Below are 15,877 nucleotides of genomic sequence, written 5' to 3'. Positions count from 1 at the left end.
TATATATTCATGCCATGGCTCCAGAGGCCTCTAGTATAGACAATAATCAATTAATTAATTAGTGCAACCAGCCAGTGAGCATTTAGCTGCTGAATGCTCTCAAACCGCTCTGACACACAGAATGGATTTTGGACATGATCCATCCCATCACCTTCTGGGTCAGCAGAGCTGTCCCTGAATTGGGCCCAGTCCCCACCATCAGCCCCACTGGTCCAGAAGAGAGACACTCAAGGGAAAAGGACTCTTTCATTTTCTGGAATAAAGAGTCTGCTATTTTGGGTTCTTATGCCATAATTCACCTCACGAAAAAGGGGGCCGTGAGTAACAGGACAGATGGCAGGCCTCTGTTCTCTGCAGACTCACTGCAGGTACAGCTTTCTCCCACCAGAGCTCACTGGTGCTCAGACACCACTCACCACTGGTGACAGGACTTGCCCCAGCAGAGCGAGGGCCACTGATCTGGCGCAGGTCACACAACGACCACTGAGTGCAATAGGCTCCCTTCCTGATGGGGGGGAGGGGCGGCCTGACCAACCCTCCAGGACCCACCCAGTAATGGGTTACTCTGTTCCCCAGTGACTAGGTTGGAGGAGGAGACAGGGTGGGGATCTGGTGCTCCGTTACCCAAATAAAGTCATGTCCTAGGTCCTTACAATCCCCAGTACTGTTAAGTGACAGGGAATTGATACCCGGTTTTCGGCCAGCCCCAAGGCTGGAGTCACATCCAGGACCCCAACCGTCTGCCCGTAAGCTGGTGAAAGGCTGGAGGGCAGGGCTGAGCATGCCGGAATGCACGAATGAATTAATGCACAGAGGAGTGCAGACACACATGAACTGATGTGAATGAATGAATCGATAAGGAGATTGGGTGGGAGCAAGAATAAATGAACGCGCTGGGCAAATGGCCGTGTGGACTACTCAAGCAAGGAGGCGAGCCTACCTGAGTGAACAAAGCTAGACCTCACTCTTCTTTCCTCAGAAGAGAGACAACCGAGGCACAGAGAGGTTAGCAACCTGCCTGAGGTCACACAGCTAGAATGAGGCCGTCCTGAGACTCCCACTTGGTAGTCGGGGCCGTAGGGCCTGCACTTCCAGCTCTGCTCGGGCTAGCGTTGTGGCCGAGGTTCGTCAGGACAGCCTCCCCATCGCACCCCACCCCCAGCCAACATTCAAAACAGCCTAATGAAACCCAGCTCCCAGGCAAAATGGCACTTGGTTTCACCATCAAATCGTTCTTGTTGTTGTTGGCTGGGATTGGGCTGGAAGCGGATCTTGCCTTTTCCGTGATTATTTCCAGTGGTTTTCAGCATGCTCGACTTTCTGCCTCTGCAGCTCTGGAGACAGACGCCTAGCAGGCTGCAGATGGCCTGCCTTCACCTGGGCAGGGCACCAAAGGAAGGGGCGGGCATCATCGCCAAGAGGTGTCCTGGCCTAGGCCTCCTGCAGCCCCACTGCCGTCAAAAGTCATCATTTTTAGCCGGGAGATGGTTTAGTTTCTGTCTCGGTGTCTGCGTTACTTGTTCTCCCCATTCAGCATTTTGAGATGGATGTGGGAGGGCAGGGAGCGGGGCCAGGGAGAGAGGGGCGGGTGGGTCGCACGAGGACACATTTAGGCTCAGCCTCAGCAGCCAAATCTGCTCAACACTGAGACAAGTTTCCCTGGCAGATGATGAGCTCCCCGTCCCTGGAAGTGTTCAAGTTGTGAGAGGACTGCAGAGAGGGCTTCCTATGATACAGGAGGCTGTCAGACTAAGGTCATTCCTTGTGCTAATATCCTGATTCCAAGATTTCTATTCCAATTCCCAGCCTCTCTGACTGCTTCTATGTTGTTCCAAGTCTTTTGTAGAGATTCCTAAATCCTGAGATTCTGCGGGCCTGTGAGACCGTGAATGCATCTGTGATCCTATAATTCTAGGATTCAGTGTAACGACAAGATGCTCAGATCCTGCAATTCAAAGATTCTCTAAAACGTATCTTTGAATCTGTGAAAGATGTCCTAATGCCAAGATTCTGTGCATCCCAGATGCTATGAATGGTAGAGACATCCACGAATGCTCCGGCTGTACGAGGAAAGGGATGGGCCGCTCACATTTCAGTATCTGTAGGAGGCCATTCAGTGGTTTATCTCCAGGGACCTCTCGGCACTAAGAAACGGGGTCCCTGGGAGTTTGAATTCCATTCTTCCCCTCTCCCAGCCTCCCCTGGCTCACCCCAGCCTCTCCCTCCCTTCAAGCCCCCAGAGCCCCCACTGTTGAACAACACATCCAGAAGTCTCCATCCCTACGTCCCCCCTCCCCGCCCCACTGCAGCCTGGTTAACCTGCCAGCAGAGAGGGACCTCTCCCCTGGTCCCTGACACTAGTCTGAAACGGCTTATTTGGATTATCCCGTGGACACTTCCCCTGGGGGCTGCCCCCCAGCTTGGAGAAGAAAGTTGGGTTGCCCCCTGCCTGCTTCTCTCCCCCTGTCCCTCCCCAGCCCCCACCACCTGACCCAGGGAGGCAGGTGTGGGTTGCACCCCCTGCTGCCCTGCTATGGGAACCTTCTTGGTGAGGGTTGTCACCTGTCATAATCCAGATAAGGTCATCACAGGGAGGCCTGCACTCACCCCTACCTAGGTCTTGAAGCCCCACGTCACAAAAACCATTAGAAAACCTTTGGGTGGGTTTTTCCCACCTGGGTAGATGGATGTGGTCCAGCTAAACACCAGGGATTTTTTCTTTTAGAATTAATTATGACAAGGACACCTGGGTGGCTCAGTGGTTGAGCATCTGCCTTCAGAGCAGGGCGTGATCCAGGGGTCCCAAGATCAAGTCCTGCATCGGGCTCCCTGCTCAGTGGGGAGCCTGCTTCTCCCTCTGCCCATGTCTCTGCCTCTCTCTCTGTGTCTCTCGTGAGTAAATAAATAAAATCTTTAAAAAAAAAAAAGAATGAATTATGACAATTGTAGGGACAGAGCCTTTGGAGGCCAAGTAGAATTTTTCTGGTGGGGCTCACTCAAAACAAGCAGCTTAGGAAGCAAGAAGGTAGAAGCCCAATTGCATTTCAGCCCTGTCCATGGTCCCTGCCGCACTGCCCTGCTCCACCACGGAGGTCTCCCCACGTTCCCGGCTGATCTGGGGCGCTCTCAGGGGTGGGGCTCTGAGCCACGGCTGTCCTGCGGGTTCGACTGGGTTTCTCTGGAAAGAAACGGGATCCCACGAGGGGAGAAGTAGAGACCAGGCCGGTGGGGCTGGGATTCTGGAGGGAGCTGGATTCGCACTCGGTCCTCCAGGACCACCCAGGGGCCGCACCCCCCACCCACCAGACCTCAGCAGTAAGGCTGGGGTCCCCGCGCACCTGCGGCACAGGGAACCCAGAGCCCGGCAGACTCGGCAGGGGAGGAGAGGAACGGGGTGCTGGGGGCTAAGCCTCCCTCAGCCCGGGGGACAGAGTCCCACACATGGGAGGAGGGCCGTTCGCTGGCAGCCAGGCAGCCAGGGCACCCCCAACCTGCTTCCTGCGACCCGGGGTCCGGGGAGCGTCTCTGGCCGCCGCTGCCTGGCCTCCTCTGGCCAGATGTGGATGAGGCGACACCTGCACCCACCCAGGCTAAGGCAGGACCAGTCTTCGGCTCAGGGCCCAGACACCGGGCCCCCAGGACATGGGAAGATGCTTGTGAAGCCAGAGCCGTCGGGGGCCGGCCTGGAACCACGCAGCTGGGTTAGAGCTCCGGCCTGCTTGCCACTCTGTGCCCAGGAGCTCGGGCGGCTGCTATGGTAACCGCGCACACGGGGGGGGGGGGCGGGCACAGGTGGCTCCAGGTGGGCCTGAGGGGAGAGACAGGGCCCAGGACCTAGGGGAGGGGCTGGCCTGGGAAAGCGGGGGTGGGGGTGGGGACGGCAGGTTGTGTTCAGAGCCCCCCACCCCGCTCCTCACCAGACCCCGGCTGCGCACGTCACATACTTTACCTTATGTAACCCTCACAACAGCCCTGGAAACCTCTGTTCATGTCCCATTCTTCACATGAGAAAACTAATGTCCAAGGTGATCCAGCACACCCAAGTCATCAGCTTTTCAGTGACAGGGCCAGGATCCCCACTCAGGGCTGCCTGGCTCCAGTGCACACAATTTTCTTTGTGCCTCAGCAACATACAAACGGAACAGCCAACAGTTGCCACAGGATCCGTCAGGCACAGAGCACAGCGCTCAGGGCAATAGGTCTGAGCTTGAGGAAGGGTCTCGCACTGATAGTGGAGAAACTGATGCTCAAACCATGGCCCTCTCACCTCCTAGATGCATGCCGTGGGCATCTCTCAGCCTCAGTGTCCTTATCTGTAAAAAGGGAGCGATGACCCTCCCTGTGGGGAGTTAGAACGTGTGAGGATTAGAGTGAAGTCTATGTGCCTGGCACACAGTGGGCTGTCAATAAGTGTGAGGTGAGGCAGGACGTGAGCTCTCTGTAAGCTCCTTCCTTCTCTGAAGATCTGGTTTGACTCTGCATCCATCCATCTACCCATCCATCCACCCACCTCAATCACCCATCCCTCCACCCACCTCATCCATCCATTTATCCACCCATTCCCCCACCCATTACATCCACCCATCCATCCATCATCCACCCACCCACCCCCCACCTCATCCACCCATCCCTCCACCCACCTCATCCATCCCTCCATCCCTCCACCCACCCACCCATTCACCCACACACCTCATCTATCCATCCACCCATCCACTCACCCACCCACACCTCCATCCATCCACCCACCCATCCACTCACCCACCCACACCTCCATCTATCCACCCACCCATCCATCCATCCATCCAGTCATCCTCTTACTGATTCATAGCAGGAACCTAGAACTGCTTTGGACAGAGATTAGAGGGAAACCCTGTCACTGATGTCTGACAGACCTTCTAACCCAGTGAGAGTGGCCACAAGCAGAAGGATGACTGTCGGCTGGGGCCAGAACAGAGGCCTGGTGGAGCCCCAAGAAGCAGCAAGGACTTTCCCTGGGGGAGTCAGGGAGGACGGCAGGAGGCAGGAGAGAGAGCCTAAGTGATCACCAGCCTCAGCAGAGCAGAAAGGGCATTCTGGGCAGGGGCACAGCATATGCCAAAGAAAGGAGGGACAAAAGAGCCTGACTGGTTTGACAAAGAGCTCAGCATGGCTGACCTCAAGTACAGAATGTAGGAGGTATGTTAGGAAGAAGCAGAGAGAAGACAGAGCCTGAAAGAAGGCAGGGAAGCCTTGAATTCCAGCTAAGAGAGCTGAACTTGATCCCATAAGCAGTTAGGAGCCACTGAAGGTTCTTGAGCTAGAGCACGGCAGGATAAAGTTCTCACGCTAGAAAAGCACCCTCCAATAGCATCGAGCGGACAGGAGTCAGGGGACCAGCTGGGAGATGGGTGCATGTCCTGAGCCCAGTGCTTGAAAGCCCTCCTCACAGCAGGTTTCCTGGCTCACAGGGACACGACAGGTTGGACAGCTCAAATGTCAGGTGGGGGACAGCCTGGACAATGGCCCATGGTCAGTCCAGCCTAAAGCCCGGCCCATGAGCCAGCAGACTAATGCACACCTTACTCACCCCCACAAAGCCCAAAGGGATCCTAAACTCAGCCTCCAGCCATGCTCTCCTCCCACTCCCCTGTCCTCTCAGCAGGTGGCTTCACTTCCTCTATCCAGAGGAAATCCAAGTCTCAAACAGGAACTCCCCAGAAGCCCTGACACCAAATACTGAAACCTTCCCACACTCACAAGGCCCTCCTTCCTCTTCCTCCTGAAAATGGAGACGGCATCCCTGCTGTCTGGGGCCCAGACTTGTTCGGGCCAGCCCCTCCCCCAATCTGTGCAAGGGGAGAGGGGGGAACAGTTTTAATCTCTTTATCCATTTATCTATTCAAGTCTTTCTCACATTCCAACAAACATGCAAACCTGAACGTGATGTTCCCCCTAGTAACACCCTCTTTTTTGCCTCACAGTCGTGGGAACTTCCTAAATTAGCTGTGGACGCTGGTTGCCTCCCCTGACACACTCTGGTGCCTGCCACAGTCCTCGTGCCTTCCCCCAAGGCACTGCCCTTGTCAAGGCCACTCTGACCTTCACATCTCAAGCCTGCATTGCAGCTACTACCTCCTGACTGGCCTCTTCCCCACTTTGGCCCTGTCCACACCCATGCAGGGACCAGAGGGACCTTCAAACCCAAATTTGCTCATGTCCCTCCCCTGTCCACACCCTGCACAGCAACTGTCACAATCAAGAGAGCATCCCAACTCCCCATCATGGCTCTGCTGCCCCTGCAACCATTTACTGGATGGATGGATGGATGGATGGATGGATGGATGGATAGATGGATATATGGACAGACAGATGGATGCATGGACAATTGGTGGATGGATGGATAGACAATGGGCAGATGGATGGATGGATGGATGGATGGATGGATGGATGGATGGGGGGATGGATGGATAGGTGACAATGGATGATGCATGGATGGATAGACGATGGGTGGATGGATGGATGGATGGATAATGGGTGGGTGGAAGGAGGGATGGATAGACAATGGGTAGATGGATGAATGGATAGATAATGGGTAGGGATGGATAGACAATGGGCGAATGGATGGATGTATGGATGGGTGGATGGAGAGATGATGGATGGATGATGAATGGACAGATTGATGGATATTGGATGGGTGGACAGATAAGCAAATCCAAGATAACACATCTAGCACTCAGAACTGGTTCAGACCACCCCCAATCCCAGATTTCACCCAACTGTCCCTGCCCAACCAGCAGATCTTGGCCCCACTGGAGGAAAAACTAGAGGACAAACACATAGGATGATGCCCAACTGTTCTGGGGACTTCACCTGCCTTTTCTTGTTGCTTCTCACAGCCACACCTCTGTGAGGTAGGTCTCTTGGTCTCAGGCTACAGCCAAGCATATGGCAACTCCAGGAAGCTGTGTCACCCCTAGTGAGTGGCCCAGCTGGACACACACCGAGGTCTGTGTCCCGGCCGGGAGCTGCAAAGCATGAGGAGGATGCCCCTGGTGGGGCTGCCAATGTGGGGCTGGGCTGAGGATTGGCTGACAAGCTCTATTACCCCATAAAAGCCAAAGGTCCCCATACCCAGAATGAGCTCCTGGTGAATAAACACGAATGCTAACAATAATAAAAGCACCCGCTGCCATAGCAGGGCACTGACCCCATGCCAGGCTGGGGCCGGCACTCCTTTCTCACCCCATTTAACCCTCTCCCTAGCCCCACAAGCTGCTGCTGCTGGGCCCATATTATAGAGGAGGCGAGGGAGGCTCACGGAGGAGCAGTGGCCTGCCCAGGGTCCCATAGCCACGGGCAGAGCCAGGCCAGACCCCCAGGGATCTCACACCAGGGTCATGGGCCTTTTCAGCATCTCCCAACTCCAGTGGCTTCTCTGGGTCTTCCCTGTTTTTGCCATCACCGCCCAATCCACCTGCACCGTGTGGACACAACGTTCCCTTCAAATCAACTCGAAATAGGCTCCCTTTTCAATTTGCCTCGCCTTGAGCAATAAAATCCATGAAATCAAGGGTTTCGCGCATTAATTGCTTGTGGGTTTTTTTCTGATACTCATTAAAATAAACACATGACCAGTGGAATACAAAATATAGTTTATCTGTGCACCCCCGTAGTCACCTCTCTGACTCACAGGAGCAGGTCCCACTCCCTGGGAGGCGCCGGGCCTGCGGCTGGAGAGGCCAAGAGGAGCGGGGAGGAGGTGGCATCTGGGCAGAAGGACCTGGCGTGGCCTCTCCCAGCTCAGCCCAGCCCAGGACAGAGGCAGCTTCTCTTTCTCCAAGGGAGGCCCCACCCCTGCCTGCCGCCCCAGCCTGGGCCTTGGCAGAGGAAACACCACGGCAGCTGGAAGGGAAGGCCCCGTGGGGAAGGCTGCTGTGGCCCCAATGGCCCCCTGAGAATGGGATGCACCTAGGGGTGCTCACCACTTGCCCCTCCTCTCTTCCAAAGGGAGCCCCAGGCTCAGGACAGAATTCCTGGCTCTGTATCCCCCACCAGAGAGGGGCTGGGAGGTGCTTGCTGTCCGTGGGCCAAGGGCTCCTGCCAGGAATGAAGGCAGGAAACTGCAAGGGAAAATCTGATACCAAGAAGAGGAGCAGTTTTTTCCCAAGTTGTGGCCACACGCCGAACAGCAATGTGGGCCAGCCATGGCGGGAGGGAGACCCCAGGCAGAGAGGCCTCCAGGGTGGAGTGGAGGCTGCAAGGTCCAGGAAGGAGTCTGTTCGGGCCCTCACTATAGGGGACTGTGGCCAAGCTGGAGGGGGTCCAGAGGTGGAACCAGCAGGGCCAGACCCCAACCTATGACCCTCAGAGAGCACTTGGGACAACAAAGGGATGTCCCCACTGGAAGAAGGAAGACTCAGGGACCGTGTGGCACAGACAGGCCTGGGTTCAAGACCCGGAGCCTCTACGTGCCTCTGCAAGTCCCTTCTGCTCTCTGAGCCTCACTTTACTCAACCTGTAAAATGGGGATAGTCCTGCCACCTAAGTAGCTACAAGGAATCCATGAGCTAGTGCTAATAGGACAATGCTTAGCTCATGGTAAGCACCAAGAGATGTTAGCTATCTGTGGATTTATATTTCTAAGTTACTACTTACACTTTTATAATACACTATATTATTATATAATAATTTATATACTACATATTTATATTTGTTATTTACATGGTTATATTATTTACATATTTTATTTACGTATCACAATGTGTTACCTGCAAGTATATACAATAAACTATCTATACCATAATACACTATAAATCACTATTTATAGATTACTTATTATTATCACCTCCAAGAGGCTATGGGCCACAGAGGGAGCAGACACATTCTGGGTGGCCCGGACATCACACATTCATTCACCGTATCTACCTACCAAGACTGTGGGGAGCACAGGTGAACTCCTTCCGGGGCTTCCTTGCGCACCCCCACCTTGTCAGGCGGGTGCCTTGAAGGGCCGGGCTGGCCTAGCAGGTAGCTGCTGAGTTGCAAGTTCATGCACGTGGACCAAGTGCCTACTGCACGCGGCTCCCAGCTGAGCAGCCAGCGGCGCAGAGGCTCAGGGAGTGAAGGACGCGCCAAAGTCACACGGGCCTGAGCTGGAGCCACACCTCCCACCCAGGTCTGGCCACAGACGGTCCCCCTGCAGATGCCGCGCTGCCTGGCACCACCACTGAGTAGGACAGCAGCTCGCACTTTACAGGGGGAGACAGACAGGAAGGAGCCCCTTGGGGCCCTGCAAACCTGAGGGGACAATGGGAGGGGACAGATTCTGACCTGTTGGGAGGTTTCCCACAAGGGAGAAGGTGCTGTCTCCCCCTTGAAGCCCTGGTGGGAGACCTGTGGCCAAGGGGACACCTGGACCCAAACCCAGGCACAGATGGGGATCCCGTCCTGGCCTGACAACACCCCACCCCCGTGCTTGGTGCTTCATTTCGGTCTGCACGCCCGGGGTGGGAAGTGTTCTCGGTGTCCTCGGTGAACAAACGGAGACCAGAGGGGCAGTCAGGTGGCCCAAGTCACACAGCACGGCAGGGACTGCCCGGGGCTCACCCCCAGCTCTTTGGATGGTGGACTCCGTGTTCTGTCCACGGAGCCTTTTGGGGGCTGGTGAGGCTGACTTTTGGGGGCCTCTCCGTCATGTCCCTTTCAGGGCCTCTAATATTCCCATCCCCACTCAGGCTTGAAGACTCTCCTATCCTGACGTAGGGACACAAGACTTGGCCATTGCCCGTTGGAACGAGAGGGCAGGGGAGCAGGAAAATGCCCCTCACGGGGCTCCCACCTAGCCCCCTGCCCCATCCACAACCCTCAGGTCCGAGCTGCCACCCCTAGCCCAGCAGAGCCCTGGACAGGCCCTGGGAGGCCAGAGACACATCCAGCCCAGGCCCCTCATGGGGCATGTCACCGCCACAGGAGAGCACAGCCACCTCGGGGGAGCCCCCCACCCATGCTCTTCCCCTGGAGACAGGTTGCTGCCTCCCTGGGAGCCCTGGGATTAGACCATGGGCCACAAGTGACAGGAACTAGCCCAGCTCGAGGTGACTGTTGCGGAACCCCATCCCCCAGCCGGGCTGGCCACCTCATTCCTGGGCCGACGCTGCCATCGTGTGGCCACATTCCTCCATGGCAGGCCTGGCCCCCAAGATCCTTAACTCCAGGATCCAGCGCAGCGCTCAGATCATCTTAGGCAGCAGTGTCAGGGCTCCGTTCCACAGATGGGGAAATTGGGTCACAAGTAGCAGCAAAGGGTGAGTGAAATAGGGAATTTAGAGTTCAACAGGACTGGGCAACAGCCAGACCACATAGGTCCTAGGGTGTCCAACTAAGTTTGAATTTTATCTTGGAGACAATAGGGAGCGGGAGAAGGTTCTAGAGCAGGGATGTGACCTGAGCAGATGTGCACTGTAGGGCCATCGCTCTGATATCAGTACACAGAGAGGACTTAAGAACAAGGCAGGAAGGCCAGTTAGCCTGTGATGGTCCCCATCTGCAGAAAGGACTAGACTCCCCCTTTCATAACAGTGCGTCTGAACCTCAGAAACGCAATGTTCTAGTAAGCCTCCTGACTTTGGAGCCAGAGACCCCAGGGTTCAGACCCCAGCCCTGCCACTGTGGCAAGGCCAAGTGTGGCACTTTACACCTGGCAGCCTTGCTGTTTCCGCTTGCAAGACAAACGTATTCACAAAATCACTGGGAAGTTTGAATTCAAAATTGTGTGTCTAACAGCTCGTACCTAGTGGATGATCAATAAAAGGTGACTCAGTGGGGGGACCTAAATCTGATTCTGACCCCAGGAGAGACACGGTCCCTCCCCACATCAACAAAGCCTCATGTGCCCCGAGCTCCTATGACTGTCCCCAAACCTCCGAGTCACGCAGCGGCTCCAGGGGAGGCAGGCCCACACCCAGGCAGCGGGAAGCCTCTGAGCAGCTCCTATCTCCTCTCATATTAATTGCATTTGCATCTGGAACAGATGGGGTGTTGGGACTCCCCCTCCCCTCCACCATCACCATTTTTCACAGAGCATTGATCCAGGAGAAAATCATGTAATTAAAAGAGGAGAAATGCAAAACAATCCCCTTAGCGGACCATGCTGTCTTCCCTCCCTTGTAAATTCATTAATGAACTGTAATTGCAAAGACAAACCCCTTATTGAAACCTGGTAACCAATTCACCATGGGGCCGAGGGACTCCCATTGTAATCCAAGACCTGGGGAAAGACAGGGGGGAAAAGATCCTAATTAGTTTAGTCCTGTTTATCTATACACAAATCAACACAACAAAAAAATATCGGGTACAAAGTAACTTGCCATCTGCCAATAGACTGTGGGTGCCCTGGGGAGATGCCGGTTTTCCTTCTTTGTGGGACTTGTTTTTAACCTTCTGTTAATCAAACGGAGAACAGGGAAAGATACAGGAATTACATGGGGAGTGTGGGCTGCATGGGACCTGCAACCGACGTGGGGAGAATCGAGATGCGTTTGGCAGGAGCTGGGGTTTGGAAGACCCCGAGATGCCGGCCCCTGCCTTCCTCTGAGCCCCGAGACGTGGTCCTGTAGGAGCTAGCTCCCCCGTGCCCATGCAGGCAAGAATGGGAACCACAGGATGTACTGCAGCCGGAGGGCTTCCACCCGGGCTCTGACCCTGCGTGTTGGGGATATGGGGTGGTTCTGCTCAGCCAGCACCCCGACCCTGGCTCCGATCACACACCCCTCCTTCTCCTGGAGGAGCCACTCCATCTTCTCAGTCCTGGAGGCTCCTGTGGGGCTGATCCGCTCCTCATCCAGGAACGGGCGGAGCCTTGCATCACCCTGGCCACGGCGGTTGTTCAAGGGTGGGCACAGGACCCAGCCTGAGCCAAGGAGTCTGAAGGCTGTGAACTCAGAGCGGCAGGGCGACGGCTGTCTTGAGACGAGGGCCTGCCTGGGCGTGAAGCCACCAGGGTGGAGGCCAGAGGCAAGAGCGCAGAGAGCCAGAGGCCTGAAGACGTCACCGAGCCCAGCTCCTCCGCCAGCACCCTCCACCACGGGGTCCCTCACCTCCCTTCTTGTGCTGAAGTGGGTTGGTGTGACGTGTCTGTCCCTCGTGACCCAGAGCCCCAGCTCAGCCCGTTCTGAGCCACGGTGCCCGCGGCCCAGTCTCTGAGTGGTTGACCTGATGGGCTTCTCCTGCCAGCGCCCTGGTACCCCCACTCCTGCCGTGGGATGCCCCAGACAGGACTGTTGCAAACAGGAAGCAACACTTTCCCCCTCCAAAATGGGGCAGTTCTGGGCACATGCCCCCCTCCATTCGTTCCTTTCCTGGAAAATCCTGAGGCTCAGCTCCAGAGGCCCCAGATCCCCAGCCCACCTCAGCTCAGCCTGGACTGGGGCCTGAGCCAGGCCTGACGTGGCAGGAGGCCAACCACAGCCACAGGCCCGCCTGTTCAAAGCCTCTGGGTGCAGATCCACCTCCCCATCCAGCACCTTCTCTAACCTCTAGCCTGCTTGGCAAGGCGCTCACTCCCTGCCTGGCTCCCACCAGGCCCTCTGCGAGGGACCAACCCTTCCCCCTCTGCCTTGGGTGCCTGGGTCCAGCTCCAGGCTCCTCTAGGACCAGGTCCACCCTCTGCCAAACTGTGAGCCTGCTGCCCGCCTAGGAGGATGACGGGGGAAGGGACTGACCACTGAGATCAGCTGAGCACGTACTGTGTGCCTGCTTAACATCCGCTGTCCCAGGCGGCCAAGCTATGTTTGTGTTGCTCTTAAGAAAGGCCTGAGTTAGGACACCTGGGTGGCTCAGCGGTTGAGCGCCTGCCTTTGGCTCAGGGTGTGATCCCGGGGTCCTGGGATCGAGTCCCACATCGGGCTCCCTACAGGGAGCCTGCTTCTCTCTGCCTCTCTCTCTCTGTGTCTCTCATGAAAAAATAAATAAAATCTTAAAAAAAGATAGAAAGAAAAGAAAAGAAAGACCTAAGTGCTGGGTCAACTGCCCTGACTCAGACAATCTCATCACCTGTAAAACGGGTCACACTAATGCAGCCACACCAGTTACCCAAAGGATTTGCCAGGGCCCCATGTGCCTCTGTCCTGAGCAGTTTCTCTGCTTTCTCTCCAAGGAAGGATGTCGCTGCCTCACTAGCAGGACCATCCTCCAGGTCACCGCACCTCCCTGGATGTGTGATAGGGACATTCCTGCCCATCCCAGCTGAGATCTCCACAGTCCCCCTCTCATCCCCTCATCCAGTGTTTATAGGGAAAATACGTGAGTCCCATCTCTAGTGGGAGTTCCATTCTAATTTCTAATCACATCACCCCCTTACGTGAAGCGCTTCCATGGCTTCACACCGCCCTGCAGGTGGAATCCCCTCCTCATCTGGTCCTGGGGCTGCAGACTGGTCCCCGCCACATGCAGCTGCATCCAGGCTCCTGGAGGGCCTCACACCTTCCTCCTCAGGGCGCTCGCACACCCTGCTTCCCCCTACTTGACATGCTGTCCGCCACCTCCCCCTTCACCTTCCTAACTCACCTTCCTCACTGCCTTCAGATTCCAGCTTAGGTCCATCTCTTCTGGGAAGCCTCCTCCACCTCCCCATGGCTTGGTAAGACCTTCTGTTATATGGCCCTGTGGCACACCCTAAGTCCCCAGCCTGCTACCACAGCGGGACTCTCTGTGTGGCTTTCCGTCCGATGTCTGTCTGCCTCTTTAACCTGGGAGCACCACGAGGCCAGAGACCATCAAGTATTTTCTATTTTATCCCGAATGCCTCGTGCATGCTTTGGCCTTTGGCAACGCTCAGTGAATGGGGAAGGAAAGGAAGAATGGGGGAGGGTGGGTTGAGACTGGGACTGTCCCTAGAGCCCCACAGCCTGACTTCACTGTCCCCTGCCCTCCTCCCCAGCCGTATGCCCCTTGCCAGCGCCCCCTCCCTCCACACAGCCTTCACCATCCAGACTTTCCTGCAGGTGTGCAGCTCTCGGGCTCCCTGCCAACCCACCTGCCCCTCCAGGGAGCCCTCTGTCTGGGGGTCAGGGGGTCTCACACCAGGACTGTTGGCCCCCAAACAGGGCAGCTAACCCCTCCACTGTCACCTCCCCCATGGGATAGTCCCTGGGAGCTCAGAGCCTGAGGCTTGGTCTCTGCCAGGCCAGACAGGTGCCCTGTGCACTCCTCTACCTTGTCTGACTTCATCAAGGAAGCACTGACAGCTCCCGGGCTCTGAGTGACTCCATTTGCCCCTTTGGAGATCCTCCCTGTTTCCTGCTTGTTTCTAGATCATCTCTCTCTCCTTCTAACAGACGAGGAACTAAGGCCCACAGAGAGACGGGCCGCCTGGTCCGGGCTCACACAGCAAGAAATACAGTGAGGCTGGAATGTCAGCCCAGGAGCACAGGCTTGTGTCGGACTCTGGGCTCCTTCTACTCCTAGTACCTGGAGGAGGGCTTGGCCTGAGTGCCGGATGGTCATTTGCTGCAGTACCACGAGATGGAGCCGGCTGGCTGTCCCCGGGAGCTGGCAGGCTCATGCCACCCTCCATGCCTCGCCTCTCTGAGCCCTGGCACATTCGTGTTGTTGCTGCTCAAAGCAGAGGTAAGGCTGTCCTTGTCTTTGCCTCCTGGTGGGGCTGGGGGAGCAGTACTCGTTCACGTGATGCAGGGGCTAGAGCCGTGGTGCACACACTGGTCTCCCAGCAGGTAACAGGTGCCCCAGGTGGCACAGCCACTGGAGACCAGGTGGCCACAGTGTCTCAAGGGACACGGACGCCAGATGGGAACAAGGGAGGTGCTCAGGGACTCACAGGTTTGGATGTGTCCCTGAGGCCCAGGAAACCATCCTCTAGATGGTGGCAATGATGCCAACTCCTCTCTGGGTGCAAAGTGTGGGCGGGCCCTGTGCTGGGTGCTCCCCACGCATCCCCTCATTTACATCCTCCAGTGCCTGCAAGGCGGTGCCAGTATCCTCTGCCTTGCATGTAGATGGGGGAAGGGCCCCCACCAAGTTCCCTAGCAGCTGAGGGAAGCACCAAGGCCACCACGTGGGTAGGAGACGGAGGTGAAAGACCAGCTGAGTCAGGGCTCTCCCACTGCAGGGAACAGAAACAGGCTCAGGCACATCTCACTTTGATGCGAGGGTTTCCTGGGTGCCATGAGCTGCCAAGGCAGGGAGTATAGCCAGAGAGGGACACCAGAGGATGACCTCCTGCGGCAGATTAAAAGTAGCCACAAATTCCTCTTGCTCTTTCCCCATGGAAGAAGCCAAGTGTAACTCCCCACCCCTTGCATCTGGGCTGGCCTAAAATTGCTTTGACCAAGAAAATACAAGGACATCTGGGTGGCTCAGTGGGTTAAGCATCTGCCTTCGGCTCAGGTCCTGATCTCAGGGTCCTGGGATTGAGTACCAGGTTGGACTCTCAGCTCAGCGGGGAGTCTGTTTCTCCCTCTCTGTCTCCCTCTCACCCTCCCCGTTTGTGCTCAGTCTTTCTCTCTCAAATAAATAAATAAAATCTTTAAAAAAGAAAGAAAGAAAAGAAAATGCAGCCAAAGTCACATGGTGCGAATGTGGGGCGCCAGACCTAAAAGGCCTTCAGAAGCCCTGAGCTGCCCTGTAAGAAGTCCAGATCCCCCGCTGGAGAGCCCGTGGGGACATCCGTGGAGAGAGAACTAGAGAGAGGCCCAGCCTTCCCGCCCCGTCTCCCCAGGCGGTGGTCGCAGGAGTGGGCCTGGCATAGGCGAGCAGGCTGTGCTGGAGGCTCCAGGCTTGTTGAGACCCAAACGAGTGTGACCCCAGCCGACCCCACAAGGAGCAGAAGAACCACCAGCAGAGCCCAGCCAACATACAGAGTCATGTCAATCACAGATGGCCA

This window comes from Canis lupus, chromosome 2 (assembly GCF_003254725.2).
Source record: "Canis lupus dingo isolate Sandy chromosome 2, ASM325472v2, whole genome shotgun sequence".
NCBI classification, from domain to species: Eukaryota; Metazoa; Chordata; class Mammalia; order Carnivora; family Canidae; genus Canis; species Canis lupus.
The sequence above is the reverse complement of the archived record's forward strand: the minus strand, read 5'-3'. Positions refer to the sequence as shown.